The sequence below is a fragment of the Cydia pomonella genome, chromosome 17 (genome assembly GCF_033807575.1).
Source record: "Cydia pomonella isolate Wapato2018A chromosome 17, ilCydPomo1, whole genome shotgun sequence".
Taxonomy (NCBI): domain Eukaryota; kingdom Metazoa; phylum Arthropoda; class Insecta; order Lepidoptera; family Tortricidae; genus Cydia; species Cydia pomonella.
Window position 1 is genome coordinate 2,675,389 of NC_084719.1, and position 16,981 is coordinate 2,692,369.

At 37.9% G+C, this 16,981-nt stretch overlaps 1 protein-coding gene and 1 non-coding gene across 2 annotated transcripts in view; one reads left to right on the forward strand and one right to left on the reverse strand.

Moving 5' to 3' along the window:
* The window catches only part of LOC133526877 (hemicentin-2-like), a 212,865-nt gene that overhangs the window by 135,431 nt on the left and 60,453 nt on the right, over window positions 1-16,981 (reverse strand). The window lies entirely within an intron of this gene.
* Trnaq-cug (transfer RNA glutamine (anticodon CUG)) lies at window positions 7,881-7,952 on the forward strand. The gene has a single exon. It is a non-coding gene; the product is annotated as a tRNA-Gln (tRNA).

Sequence of the window (16,981 nt, forward strand, 5' to 3'; positions counted from 1 at the left end):
ATTATTTAAATTCTCCTGATAGAAGATGCTTGCTTTATTGACATATGTTGAACCACAGATACGACACATTAAATTCATAACCTTTCACGCTTCTCACAATATGTTTTGTATCAACAATACCACTAAAACCCTCAATAAAATACACCGATTCGACATAACGTAGCAGCTATCGATAAGCCGCGCGATAACATCGATAAATAACGTTAAGAGCGCCGTAACGCTATCGCAACGGTCCGTCATCGCTATCGGACGCCACAACACGCTACGCGACGCCCACAGACCACCTCTACAACTAGACGGATTACATGCTACATTCGCGGCTACACAAAAGGTCCGATTGGAACTTTATAATACTTCAAATATTTGGTATAGATACGATATGGATATGTCAGTGTCAAAAGTAACGTTTCTTAAAGAAAACCTCGTATTTGACCGTAACATGTATGCACTAAAAATAGTGGGGATCCATTTAAGGGCATATTCGGTATCGGGTTTTGATTAGAAAATAGAAGATTTTTTTTTTACGCCAAAAGTCGGCTAACTCTCCATACAAAAACATTTTATTTTTGCATCACAAATTTATTTTCTACTTTTTTCTAATTAAAAGATGATTTTTTGACGATATTTTTGTTACACCTTGTATATCTGGCAGGCCAATTCAAATGTAAACTAATATAACGGCCTGATTCGAAGAATGAGATACGATAACGATAAGTTCTTATTTAGATAGAGCAGCTCGATTCGGGCAACCAATGTCACTGTCACATGTCACTTTGACGTTAGAAATATCGTAGATAGATCTTATTGGGATCACAGTGGAATCGAAATAAACGTCAATTTGGACATGTCGTGACCTCGTGCTCTTTGTAAACGCTCTATATATAGGGCCTACCGCGAACCATGTTCGACATATTACCTCTCTGTCGCACTTGTAAATTCGTACGTAAGTGTGACAGGGAGGCAACACGTTGAACGTGGTTCGCGGCAGGTCCTGTGTTCTGTGTACTCTGTGGCAACGCCGCGCCGGCAGCGGGCCAAGCGGGCCTACTTATCGCGACAATTAAATTAAAGATAGCAGTTTAGTGCAACGCTATAACAGTATAATAACGCCGTTATGGCTAAACTTATTTCTGTGAGTGCTTATGTAATATCCTAATTAATATCTTAATTTTACGAGTATGCTTTGAAATGATGTGAATTTTAAACGCGAAGCTAAATGTAGAATAATATTTGTTTGTTTACTTGATACCCGAGCAAGCGAAGGGTTCCGAGTTTGTTCCATAGTTATACAGGATGGAACAAAAATAGTGGGGATCCGTCGTCGTATGGGGCAGGTCGTCCAAGTTGATCCCTCTATACAGAAACAAAGAACAAAAAAATTCGCTTCAAAAATGTTTTCTTCTACCTTGTCTCCATTTTTAGCTCCTTGCACTACCTGTTGACTTTTGTATGAGTTCTACATTTCCTGCTACCTAAAGCTTGTCTGGAAGAGATCGCTTTTTAGCGATAAGACTGCCTGTTGTTACCTGGTTCTATTTTCCTTTAAAATTTATTCGTAGTTTTACATGTATGTAAAATGTATAATTGTTGGTGCAATAAAGAATATTCACTTACTTGTCTATTTCGATGAACACAAGCACTTCAGAGTTTACTATTATATTAAGATTTAAGAACAATACATTATACGTACTTTTTTATTTTAATAAAAACAGGATACCTAATGTGCCCCTAAAGAGATCCCCGTTATTTTAGTTACACCCTGTATAGTTGGCACCGGCAATTTTATAACAAATTGTTTTACGAAGCTAAATTATGCGAAGCCTGAAATTATTTTAACTTTGAAGAATTGTTATTTTATCCATCGTCATTAATTACTGGTTATTAAAATTTAATTTATAGCAAAAGTTGTGATTAGTGTCTTTCATTTAATTTATCTTGCTTTAGAAATACATAGGTATAGGTACTAACTGCTAATAATGTTGAACTTTTTGAGGTGATTGTAAGGTGAAACGTGGGTCCATTTACTTTTAAATAAATCTAGATCTGCAAGATAAATGATGCAAACGTGTTTGTAATTGTAATAGAGAATGTGACTTTCCACGGGTAAAGGTACCTTATGTGGTTGGCGCTCGTCGCATAGCACCACATTATTGATACCTACTATTGATGGAGAGTCGTTAAAAATAGTGTAAGCGTCTACCACCATCAGGTACCTTTCAGGACGTCTGTGGTCAAATAGTTAAAAATAACCTATTTTTACGGTTCCGTACAAATAGATAAAAGAACAAATAGTCTAGGACCTGGGTAAATATTTTAAGCAAAATTGCTATTAAATAGTTTTATAAGTTTTATAAGACTGTACTTTTCTTTCCACAGGCAACTAATACTCATCGAGCCAATTCTAAAAACCCCAAACACAATTAGGTTGCGTTGTTTTATCAGAGTTCCTATGTCCACCTCTTGTCTCCATCATCAGATCAGCTCGATGGTACCATAATATTGCATTGTCACCCGACTTACATATGTATGAAAATTTTCAGCTCAATCGGAAACCGGGAAGTGGATCAAATTTAACTTGCAAGATTTAATTACAAACAGACAACGGTTAGGTGAAAGTAAATAAAAGCTTGTAAAAAGAAAGGCAAAAGCTAATTTTACGGTTTATCTCACGTATTTTTAGCCACTCGCGTGACATGTTCTTAACTAACTAACTATCTGCTGTGGCGCAGTGATCCAAAGAGGGTTTTGGCTTCCAAAGCGAGAGAACGTCACCTGTCCCGATCCTGTGCCACTTCCTACCAGTTATCGGTATTAAGTTGGCACTGATCTGCCTGTACACTGTCACTCTAGCGGTTTTTGGGCTAACCCACTGTACGGCGACGAGTCGGTCGTCCCAAATAATCTCCCTTAACACCCCCATCCTCACCCGTCCTCAGTAAATGGCCAAACCAGCGAAGCATTTTATTTCGCCGATGATATTGGGTTCGGCCACTAACTCCTCGATTTCGGCATTCTTACGGATCCTCCAGGTCATCTGTCTTGATAGGTCCCAGGATCTTCCGTAACACCTTTCTTTCCGCTACCAGGAGCTGACTCTCTTCTTTCAGTGTTAGTGTCCAAGTCTCGCAGCCATACATAAGAATTGGTCTTATTATAGTTTTATATACCCGTAACTTAGTAACCGTGACATGTCTTCATTTTCAATCACTAAACAGTGCATGAGCAACAGTCAAGTCACGAATGCCGCGCGCCGCGTACTGCCACTCGCCGCGCAGCGCGCTGGGCGCGCGATGAGTCGCGCGCCCAGCCATGCAGGTGCAGGCCAAACATGTCGAGTAAATGACTAAACATACGTGAATTAAACCGCAAAATTAGGTTAATGTTGGTATGACTCACGGCAGTTTATATTCGATAGCTTGTGTACATTCCAAACCAACTAAATTAATTCAAAGCCGATGGCTCTTTTGAAGCCGGGTAGACGTACTTACACATAATTTATCGCTTACAACAATTGTGCCTATGCAAATATACCCAAGAACTATGAATATGGGTCACAGAGTAGTTAGCCATGTTTGCTACTGAATGTAGGCAGGTACTTACATGTAAAGGTATAAAGTTATGAATTTACTTGAAGATGAAGAACGACAGTAGGTACCAAGTTATTTGTTGTTGTAAAATGAGAGTGCTTCGAGGAATTGTGAGTGAATCGGAATGAATTACCTATGAAAGCAATAAAAATACTAATTTTCATTACTGAAGAAAAAAGTGCGTATCTACTATATTTTAAAGGCGGGCAACGCACTTTCAATCCCTGTGGGCGACGGTAATCTCTTACCATCAGACGATTAAGCGCACACAGACAGCAGTAGTTAAGGTAGGTAATACGTGCCTAGTATTCTTAGTCGACGTATTAAGTGAAAGACGTTTTCTGTGTAAATGCTATTCTAGATTATCGCCAGATGTGGTCGAGTCGACCTCTACGCCTTCAATTACAGTCCTTATAGCCATTCTCATCGCTAGCTGAGCGTAGGCGAGCTGAAGTCTCTCGAGAACCAGAGTAGTTTCGACCTCCTTGTTTATGACAACTAGGTTAGCTAAATCAGAAAAGTTGGCAAATACCCCTTTGCAAGCTATAGCCTTATATTTTTAATTTTTTGAAATTTATTTTGTTTTCCTTTAAATTGGCGATACAACCGGTTTTAAATATGTTGTAAAATGTTTCAGTCTCATACTGTTCATTTTTGTTTTTAAAACTATTCGTAAAACTTTCACTCTTGAAACGCCTCTGATTTTTACAGAAAGTCCTTTTCTTAAAATGATAGTGAGGTTTTGTTTAGTCTTAGTAGGTACTAGGTACTATATCATTTTCTTGCTAAATGTAGGTATATTTAGCAAGCAATTGCTATTTCCCCGTAATGGCTCCGGCATTGCTAGACCTTGCGAGCTTTCAAACTACTACAAATCATCGGGCGAGTACGCATCGAGTGGAAATGCCATTTCCCGCACCGACCGATGTGGTGGGGCTGTTATAGCTACAGCTTCTTGAGAGGACGGTACGGGCGCTCAAGCGAACAGGCATCAAAAGACAGAACGCCATTTGTGAAACAACTTGTTCCAAATGTAGGGCACATAATTGCTTACTCCGGATGCCTGTCCTAAAACGCACTTCAGCTCGTTTGTGGTGCGCGTCCCGCGGCCGCTGCTGGAAACCATCGCGAGCGCGGACTTCTGGCCGAAAGGTGTGATATTTCGGCGGTTTCGTGGGAATCTGCCGAATCCCGCACCAGAACAGGTGGCGAAACCGAAAACTGCGTGGTCAAAATGATATTTATATTTTAAGACTTTTATTACTGTATTGTTTTTGTTAGTCTGTAAGGTATGTATATATGAGCCATAGTTGCCTGAAAATATATGATATTTAATTAAATTAAATTTAAAACATTATTCGGATTATTCAAAATATTTGATTCCGATTTGCAAAATCAAAATATACCGAATATTCGATCTTCTTCCTGGAGGGGTATTCTGATTGTACCCTAATAACATCAGGTGACATGAATTTGATTTCAATTCGTAATGGATATGATTTGTCAGTGTCAAAAGTGACATTTCATTAACCAGATACCTGTTATGGCAATCAGCATAAGCATCTTTGTCTCGGTACAATGAGGTCTATAAAAGCATGGAGAAATGAATAAGCTTAAATGCTCACTCCATACGTCAGTTTCCTTACTTAGTACATAATAAATTGTATGAATGTATGGAAAAACGTATTATTAAGTTTAAACCTCGCTTAAAACTTAAATTACAAATAGAAAATTTATTACAAATAAGTATGGACCAAATTCTTGATTTTTATATTTATGTATAGCACTCTAAGATAATAGATAGCTAAGGTGATCCATCAAAACACATCCAGAAGGCCTGAGACTATTTTTATCGAATCAGTAACCTCTGACGCCATTTTGATGTAATGTTTAATATCCTGACGAAGGACAGTGTCTACATAGTTATTTATATCCATTTGATTCGGTACTCATAAGAATGTCTAACACGTAATAGGTACAACTTGGGGTACTGTATCAAGTTAGTTTACTAAAGGCCTTATTCACAATGTCCTAGTAAAGTATTGGATAGCTAATTAACAAATACATTAACTGCCAGATAAAACTTCATCCAATACGTAGAACTTTATCTACCAGCTAAGCTTATTTGAAGATTGTGAAACGCCAAAAATTACTTTATTCGTCAGATAAGTGGCAAGTAGCTTATTCAAGACTTTCCTTGGATATTGACAAACAGGCCCTTAATATTTGTGTGTTGAATAGTCTCACTACATAGGGGTATCTGGGAGTTTGTATTCAGAAATGCAGAAGTAAGTACTTAATTAAGAGCGTGTATTCACACATTCGGAACCGGCAGACAACTAAGGAGCGAGCTATGCGTTGGACCTCCCGTAGGCGCGCCGAATGCTAACAACACATAAGTTGTTGTGATACCCTATTTGACGACCGGTTTGGCCTAGTGGGTAGTGACCCTGCCTACGAAGCTGATGGTCCCGGGTTCAAATCCTGGTAAGGGCATTTATTCGTGTGATGAGCATGGATATTTGTTCCTGAGTCATGGGTGTTTTCTATGTATTTAAGTATTTATAAATATTTATATATTATATATATCGTTGTCTAAGTACCCTCAACACAAGCCTTATTGAGCTTACTGTGGGACTTAGTCAATTTGTGTAATAATGTCGTATAATATTTATTTATTTATTTATTATTTATTTAATTAAGAGCGTGTATTCACACATTCGGAACCGGCAGACAACTAAGGAGCGAGCTATGCGTTGGACCTCCCGTAGGCGCGCCGAATGCTAACAACACATAAGTTGTTGTGATACACTATTAGGTATATATACATTATACTACGATGTTACATCCTCAAGATTTATTGTCACTCTGTAGTTCACTCTCAATGTATCAGGCATTGCACATTAGTTTAAAGCTTGCAAAAAAAAAGGACTCAAACGACTACCTTTCCCCACTCCTGCCCCACCGACACCCGGTTCTTGCGCCCGGTTCTTGCCCTTTTCGTGTCATTCTCTTTCTTTGTGCGGGCATTGCAACATCGTATTACGTAACTTAGTAATTTTCGTAAAATTGTATCGTTTTTTTGTATCGCGCAAATAAGATACAATGGGAAAACGTAAACGTAAGGATAAAAATCGTCATTTAAAAGAAAAGATTAGGCGATGTCAGGTATTCTAGAAAAAGGGACCAAGCCTTCCAAATGGCCGGTTTGCCTACTAGGCAAAACCTAGAGTTCACTTTTCCTATAGTATATAACATCTATTTCAGTTTATAATGTATTAGGTACTTATTTTGGAATAGGATTCAAATCGTTATTTATTTATGGCTATGTAACGAATGTTAAACATAAACTGGCATTTATTTTATATTAATTTTCAGATACAATAAATACAAACACACTTTATGTATAATACTTATATTTCAGTGTTCTGTGCGGCTCTGTACAAAACTTTGTTCGCGGAACACTTATAAAAGTTATAAATTGGGTTGAAATGGTACTCATTATATATTATGATTATTATCAACTATATATTTGTCCCCTTGTTTTAAAAATAGTTTCTATCAAGGACTAAAGAATGGTTTAAGGCGTTTCAATAGCTAATTCTTCATTAGCTGTTAATTTCCACGTTAGTTCACTGCATAATAGGCTGTCGATATTACACTTTAAACAATATTAATGACAAAAAACAAATTCTAGAGATGACTTCGCTATAATGTCATATTTATAGTTACTACTTACAGCTTGATTTAATGCGTGGGGTTAGAGATCAATTTCGGAGCGTCTTTCATCCGCCGTTCAGAACCATTATGTAACAGGCTCGCCTGTTGGTAGTCGTTAGTGGACACGGGCCGATATTGCACGGAATCAATAAGGCTGCACATCCATCACGCCGGTCATGACGGTAACGTCTCCGTCTATTAGGGTCATGCCCTAGTGTCTGTGGGTTGCGTCAAACAGTAAATGATTGTTTATTTTCAAATACGAATACAAGACAAAATGAACTTTATTCTTGCGCTGTTGTGACAAATTATCTATCACTGATTATAATAATTCAGCTTTTGGTTCACATCTTATAGTTAATACACTAGATGACAAGTTTTTAATGGTGACAGACGGTCATGTTTGTGACTCATTGTCTTAAAGCAATACAAGTCACATAACATTATTTTTACATTATTACATAAATATTTTCTTCCAACTTCCAACAAAGTTGCGTTAAACGTTTAACGCTATAATCGGTAACATAAAGTAGTAAGAGGTTGTGATGAGTAAATTCGTCGATTAGCTCAGCCGGTTCCATGGTGTAATGGTTAGCACTCTGGACTCTGAATCCAGCGATCCGAGTTCAAATCTCGGTGAAACCTGACTTTTTTATTTTTTCTTTTTATATTTTCTATTATTTAGGAATTTTAGAATATATATATTTAAATACATGTATTATTAAATCTATTTTATAAATCTTAATTTAAAATATTTTATATTATCTTAATTTAAAATATTTTTTGATGTGAAACTTCTTAATATAAACCATATGTATTTTAGAGCATTATTTTCATATCCACATTACGAAGTTTCACTTCTTCCGCTCGGAGGGACTCCACGCACAATTTTTTTGTATAAGACTGTTTGTTGCCTAAATAAAAAAAAGTCAGTAACAGTCAAAGTCTGACAGTCGTTCTCTATGCGCAAAACTTCCCCTACTAAACAGTACTTTATCGTGACATCATAAACAGTAGAAGTTTTGCACACAAAACTTCTATTCGCTCTATGTTCTTTATTTAACAATTTTTAGGAACGAAAAATACTAGTACCAGACATAATAATGTTACGTAAATGTTCATGCCAAGTTTCAAGTAATTTTAGCAAAGCGTTTTGAAATGGGAACGTAACTTCGATTGTATGCAAGCGGCTTACAGACCTTTATATGTGTATAATAGCATAAACTCAATACAATCAATGTAAATAAAAAAGCCAAAATAAAAGCAGATATTTTAAGGCTAAAAAAACATTTCCATAAGCTTTGTCGAGGATTATTGTCCTGATTTTCCTCGGAGGGGAAATAACAAAATGCCGCAGAGAGGGATTATTCACTGAGCTTAGAGAGGTTCCAGCAGCGACACTTGCGGGGCAACGACCAATGACCTTTAAATCGACGTTATTATAAGAGTTTTTTTTTATATAAACGACGCATTTCGTACGTAAACCAACCTGTTAGTATCTCTATCACTCGCGCTTAATTAAGTATATTGCTGTCCCGATCATGATGACGGGGATCAATGACACTATTCGAGCGGGATAGCAATATAATTGTGAAGGTTGGATAGAGATAGGAACAGGCGGGTCAATGTACGAAATACCTTGTGCTAAGCGTCTTTTATTTAAAAACAACTATACGTCTTGGTGAAACAACCAATATGAATTATGTTTGGGAGACCGCAGTTGTATTCAATACGTGATTGGACGAAATGGACTTGATAGAAGGAAATCCCAAATCGATGTTAGAATTCAAAAAGTTCTACTTTTTCGACTAATCTCTTCTCATATTAAACATCACATTTTTTATATTTAAGAAAATGATTCCGACATATTATATTAATTAACCCAACTTTGAAAGAGGAGGAAGTTATGTAATCGGTTTAAGTAAGGTTTTTCTTACGAAGTTAATTTTAGGTAAGTTATCTACAAGCCTTTTGTGTCAAGTTCACAAATAATACTAATACCTAGGTTTCATGCAGGTAGGCCCAATCATGAATACGCATAACTACCGCATGTAACACATTGATTTAAAAATACCATACGCGACGCGTCGACGTCGCGACGTTCAAAACCTCATTACATTATTTACCACATTCTCGTGCAATAAACTGTTTAAACGCAATGTAACATACGGTTGTTATACAGTCGTAAATTCCCGAAAACTAAACGAAACCACGTGTACGGGTTTTTGTATCTCCAATAAAAGTACTCGTAGCGAAAACATGCAAAACCTTCAGTACCCGTAACTCAAGTAACGTAAGGTGACGTATCCACGTAGGCCTCGCTTTACGATCTCGTAAAACTTTTGATGGAGTAAGTAAAACTGACATCACGACGATTTTGTCGCACTTTTTGATGTGGGGAAACCGAATAAAGATTGCGAAGTGCACTGCGAGTAAGCGTAACTTAATAAGGTCAAAGCGCATGACAAAATACGAGAAGATAAAAAAATACTAAGGTCAACTGGGATAAATGCAACTAATGGATTATGACGTCTATTTGTTATTTCTCGGATACGATTGGGTGGAACGCCTCTGTTACGTTTTATTGCAAAGTAGGTACCTCAGGCTTTTATCACTAGATGACGGGAGGTCTTGTACCTAATTCACGTTGTTTAATAAAATAAATGAAGTAGACGCAGTAAGTCGAATTTATCCCAGTCGACCTTATCATCTGTTACAAAATGCCCCTATAATTATTGTGTAAATTGATAGGTGATTTGACTCTTAGGTTACTTTTATGAACGATGCGGCATAGTTGTGGTAAATTAAATTAACTTTGATTTCAAGCTCAGGCTCAAACAATGTTACGGCCCGATTCGAAGAATGAGATACGATAACGATAAGTTCTGGTTTAGATAAGTTCTCATTTAGATATCGTTTGTATGTCGTATAATTGACAAAAGCAGCTCTATTCGGGCAACAAATGTTACTTTGACGTTAGAAATATCGTAGTTAGATCTTATTGGGACCACAGCGGAATTGAAATTAACGTAAATTTTAACATGTCGTTCAGTTATCGATCTTTTATAGATCTTTCCAAGATCTTAAACGTGTCTTAATCATTCTTCGAATCGGGCCGTTAGTTACAAATGTTGCAATAACATAAAAACTAAAAGCTATGTTAATAACAATAAAGCTAGACAGTTACAACTGTTCATTGTTACTGGGCTTGTGAAGTCCGCAACAGTGCACAATATACGGACAGTCGATCCTGTCCGCAATCACACTTAGGATGAAGTTAGGGCTGGCGCGCACGCGCCGTACCAGCGATGCGGCTCGCAGGCGCATTGCTGCTCTCATATACAAGAAATTGCATAAAAACATTTACTATACTGTACATATCCAGAGAGGAAAAGTGATAATCGTAGTCCCCCGTTTATCACTTGAAGTGGTGAAGTGGTAACGCGTCCCCTTTCGTTTTAATTACTGTTAAGTTTACCCTCGCTCTGATTTTGAAAACTGGTTCAAACTGAAACACGCACTTTTTATAGTGAACCATAACCACCATTTAAGTGCTAGGTTTTATTTTAAATCATAATTTCCTCGGGTTCGATTCCGCACGTCAGTTTTTATGACATAATAACCGTTGAAATAAACCGCTAACCCATTCTGGGCCTTATCTTGGGGCTGTTAAGATTGGTTTTGCTTTAAAAAAAAAAATTACGACGGGAACCAGTCGTAAAGTCGTGGTCGCGGCGCAATTATGAGCTCGTAACGTAGATCACTTATTAGACGAAGCATGTACGGTCACGTCTGAAAATATAGACAGGTACGACATACTGTCAAAAATATGTATACACATTAATATAAATAAATATCAAGTCATATTACATTATACGACTGGATGTCGTCATACATTGACGCTCCACTTACTAATTTAGTATGAGGAAGTTACCCGCCAATTTCAGTTGCGACAACCCTTAGATTCAGATTCAGATTTATTTATGACAAAACGATTACGTTACGATTGCATTACATTATGTAATTTTACATCCATGTCAATTTATATGAATCCATATTGTGATCGTCAAAAATAAATTCTAATAACAACTAAAAATAACATCATAATCCAGATAGCAACGACCAATAGTGAATTAGAATTATATAACATATTTTCTAAAGGTAAACATACACTATAGTAGTTTATAACTTTTAACAGAGAAAAGAACCGACTTTAAACCACAGGAGGTATGACATAATTTTCTGGTTTTCAACAGCACAGTAGTTCCACTTTTCAAATTTCGATGTCTTATAATATTTGCATTCCATCTTCAAATCCTGATGTAATTACAATGTTACAAAAAAGTTTAACGAAAACGGGTTGGTCTGAGGTTTGTTTATGGAGAAAATCATATCCTGTTTCCTGATGAATTCAAAACATCTCGTTTCAGTTTAAAATTTAAGTAAGTATTTGTATTTTACAATGTAATATTTTACAAGAGAAAAAACACTTGTGTGATCTCGCAGTTTTTTATGTGGGGTCTGTTGCTGGTAGTCTATGGTCCATAATGAGAGTGCCCTTATCGTGTCGGACAGTGCAAACAGGCATCGTGATTAACGCTAAAGGCAAATCACTATATTATGCGAAAGTAGGACCCGGACTTAAATTGTTGAGCCAATTAGAGTTCCAGCCAATGTAGTCGTTCAATTCTTCCCCTAGGCGTGGCCAATGTAAACCGCACTGAATGGCTTAACCATTAACATCACAGGCATTATAGTTTTCTTGCAATAAAACGGCCATGAAAGTTTAAAACTCAATTTTTGAATTAGCATAAGTTCTAAGCTTATACAATATAAGCTAGTAACGACTAGCATCATTAAATATTTGTTGAAAACGAGCTTATTTTATTTCTAGAAATCGCAAAAAATATTTTCTCTTAAATAGAAGACATTTACAGATAATTCGGCGAAATTGATGAGATAGCGGATTTTTATTGCGTTTTGGGGAATGGCTTCGTAGTAAAAATGTATTCAGTACGATCTACATTTTCACCCCTCAGAGTATACATAGACAGACATACATAACATAAGTAATGTGAATATAATCAATCAAAAGCGATATAATAATCGTCATAACATTCTTTGACTTCAGTACCATATCGTATCCTGTCAGTGATAATCAATATAAAAGTTGCTGGGGTAGGGATCGCCTACTATTGTCTTATCTTATCGTATGATATAGTTCGATCGATAGGGATCTTTTGTGTAGTTGCCCCCTTAGGAAAGATCCGTCAGCTACTCAACAGCTTTTTTGACCATCTCCATGTGCCGGATGATGGAGCTTATGGGAAGCATTTTGAATTCCTTTGGTCCCAGATAGCCTGCTCCAAAGTCCTTCATTCTTCGTCTGGCGAGGGCGTGACATTCACACATTAGGTATGTTACTATCTCTTCCTCTTCACCACACATTCGACAATCGGTGTTGTCGGAGTGTCCCATCCTGGCCAAAACCCCTTTGACCCCGTAATGGCCCGCACCCCTGTTATAATTTGGAGTTGTCCCTTGCTAAGTTTCCATAACTTTTAGCTCCAACCGGAGTCTACTCCTTGCATAAAGACTATTGTCACTGTGTCAAGGTACGAAACGGTACTGGAATTAAATTCCTTGATCGTACGAAATCTGAGCCCCTAGTGTAAATTTATTCGATTTCGAAACGTGACGTACGCGTTTGCGTTAAGTCTCATTTAGTATGGGATTTAGACACAGCACACCAAGCGGGACGTTTTGGAAACACAAAATCTCATACAAAATGAGACTTAACGCAAACGCGTACGTCACGTTACGCCATCGAATAAATGTACACTAGGGGTACTGATCATCGTCTTATCAGATAATTCGATATAAAACGACGATCGAAGCGTATTCGATTAAAAACTCTCATTTAGCGAAAATAATTTAAAAGTGTCGTTTAAAAAGCGTATCGAAGCTAAATGTCGATAATGATCATCGATATGGGCCCAAAGCTGTTTGGAGATAGCGGGCAATATGGCGTAATCGCCAAGGTACGTGACCCGATACATTGGTTAACATGTCTGCTCAAATATATACCTACGTAGATACATTCATGGTGTGTTTGTTATGTCTGAACATACTCTAAGGGGTGAATAATATACCAAAGCAAAAATTGACAAACTATAAATTTTCAATTTTACTATGGGGCAGATACAAAAATATATTTCTGAACCATAGAAAGCATTGACAAGAAAATGGCTCTTGGATTACTGTTTTTATGACGTTAAATGTAATGTATGAAATTTTATAATACAAAGTTGTACAAGGCCTGATGAATATTGTACAACAACTTAATATTTAAATTAATTTGAATGTTATACATACAGCAATTGATAATAAACATAGATTTTATCGCTATATTGCTTGTTTTAAGTTATTTATTCTGTTTTTTTTTTGTTTAATGCCTGCACGTACTACTGTTTCTGTTCTGTTTATGATTAAAAAAACCGGAAAAGTGCGAGTCGGACTCGCCCACCGAGGGTTCCGTACTTTTTAGTATTTGCTGTTATCAGCAACAGAAATTCATCATATGTGACAATTTCAACTGTATATCACGGTTCGTGCCAGACGGACAGACGGACGGACGGACGGACAGCGGAGTCTTAGTAATAGGGTCCCGTTTTACTCTTTGGGTTCGGAACCCTATAAATGCGTATCTATTGTAACCAGCACTTTTTACTAGACATTGGACCGTATGAGGTTTCGATAAAGTCGATTTTAAATATACGAAACATTAAGCCTATACAATAACGTTCAAATTCAAATATAAAATTATGCATGCATTTAGGAATGACATGGATTGTCCCTTTCCCTTCGTCAAAACTGTGTATTCTTTTTCGCTTTTTATATTCCTTTCGTGTCATATTAATCGGTTTGAAGTGTACTAGGCCGATTATAATTTGACAATTTGTTAAAGTTTTGACACGATCTTGAGGATCGTCTTGATTGGCGCTTCTCACGCACGACTTTCAGGCCACTACACACGGGTGTAGGAACATATATTAGTGCGAGCGAGACGCCCGCGCGACTACCATTAGCTAACTGATATGATTCCAATATGATTTAATTATCGGTTTCATGTCAGTACATACAGGACGAGCGCGACAATATCTCGTCAGCGAGATAGATTTTCCGCTTCATTTTCTCACTGCATTCATTTGGTGGATAGTGGCCGCAGCACGTCTAAATTGGTTTATTTCATTTTCCATGCAATAATCAGCGTGAGCGATCTTTAAGGTGGTATCAAAATTAGATGAAAACCGTAACAAGTTGTGAAGTCAGAATCGGGCTCATGGTGTATTAATCGGTTTGAAGTGTACAAAGTTAAGTGCAATATTTAAGAAGAAACACCACAATAAAGTAGCTAGTGTACTGTTATTCTCGCTCCCAACGCTACCCGTCTAAAATGCCGGTCGGCACGCTAGCAGCTCAATTCGAACGTTCACTGATATCCGACTGATATCTAACTAATTTCAATCAAATATAGAATAGAATATAAATATATTTATTGTAAAAACCTTCTACATACAGCGCCACTTCTGTAACAAAAAAGAACTTACTCACCAAACACTTAAAACTAAAAATAGATAGCACATCAGCAAAACAAAAGGAGTTGCTATAGTGGCTACAAAGGGACACCACTCAGCAAATGCTTTGGTAATACATACCACAGCGCTGGTCTTCTGTGGAGCCCCGGGCCGGAGGATAGCTTTAAGTAATTACCTAACGGTAGTGACGAGCATGTACAATATTGCATTGCTTAAGAAAACAAATATGGACGAAAACGGTTGATAACATGAAAATACTTACTATAAACATACAAAAAGATTATAGGCAGTTTTATACTTACATAGTAGCTTAAATGGTACGATGGTAAGGATACGAGTATATATTAATACACATTATATTTATATATTATGAAGAACAAATAAGTATATATACCATTATTCAGTTGAGAAATATTATTAAAATTAGAACAATTACATTGATATATCTGTAGAAACAAAATTACAATAGTAGGTATAATTTATGGGTAAATGCGTAAAAACTTTAAGTCTGGCGATTTGGGTAATTAGTAGGCGACGGAAACAGCATTTGCAGACTACAAAGATAATATAATGAATAGTGTCGTGGCGTTACGTATAGGAGAAGATATGTTATTCCAGCACTTCGTGGCAGAGTAGCGAAAGCTGCCACGAAATGCTGCTGAACTGCCGTGTCTCGGACGGATTAGTCGAATGGCATCTCTAGTCGGGCGGGTGGAAAACCTTAATTTGTTAAAGAGGTATAGAGGTTGTTGATAATGGATCACACCGAAAAGCAGAGACGCAAAATGTAGCGAACAACTTGCATCCATTTTAAACTACCACTATTAAGATAGGGTGTCACATGAGTTCATGGGGGGATGGGGAAGCAGACACGGGTGCAGGCATTTTGGATGCGTTGAATAAACGCTTTAGAACGAGCAAGTAGGCAACCGTTAATCAAAGTGTCGACATAGTTAAGCCTGGATAATACAAGGTTGTTACATAATTTTATCCTAAGATCATCAAACGAAAACAAAGAGCTCAACGAGTTTCGGCAACGCGCATGTAACTCCTCTGGAGTTGCAGACGTACATAGGCTACGGAGAGTGCTTACCATCAGGCGGGCCGTATGCTTGTTTGCCACCGACGACGTATAAAAAAAACTAAGATGTTTACGCACCTGTTACAGTACTCAATATCGTGCATTTCGCTCGTACTTCTCTGTATCCGTACATGTATTTGTATTGTATTGTATTCGGGCGATTTTTCCGCAACTCGACGACTTGCGCCTATTTTGCGTGATATGTTGGGGGTGGGCTAGTCCTGCCAGCCCAGCTCCTCGAGGAATCCTATCAAACCTTTGATGTTGAGTAGGACCTCGGGGAGGTCTCTCGGAGATCCGAGATGTTTAGCCCTGTATGGAGTCACTCCGCTGCATTCCAGCACCACGTGAGAGGCTGTTTCTTCTGTCTCCATGCAACCTCGGCATAGGGGACTGTCTGTGACACCTGTTGTGAAAAGATGTTTGTTAAATAGTCCATGACCTGTTATGACACTGGTTACCATACTCAGTCGGACCTTCCCTAGTTGCAGGAGCGCCCTTGTGAGTTTTCCGTTGATGCCAGGCATGGCTTCTTTTGCCTGTCTGCATCCAGTCTGGTTCAGCCAGTGTTCTGTGTGTAGTTTCCCTGTACGTGCCAGCAGCATTGAGCGTACCTTGCTAAATGGTATCGGAAGAATCGGTTCCGGACCAATCGCCCCCGCATTCGATCCTTGCCTGGCAAGCTCGTCCGCAGCATCGTTACCTCGGGATCCACTGTGTCCCTTGATCCATTGTAGGGTGATCTTGTTATTATGACATACCTCCATTAGTCGTTCGTGGCATTCGTGTATAAGTTTGGATGTAACTATATGGCTATTTAGAGCCATTAAGACTGCTCTACTGTCGGAGAGTATGCGGATGGAGGATCCTACTACCTTCCTTGCAGTGATGGCAGCCGCCGCGTTTATGATGCCCATGCACTCAGCTTGGAATACCGAGTTATGGGCTCCTAGCGGAGTGGTGATTGACATGTTCAGGTCTTCTGAGAAGGTTCC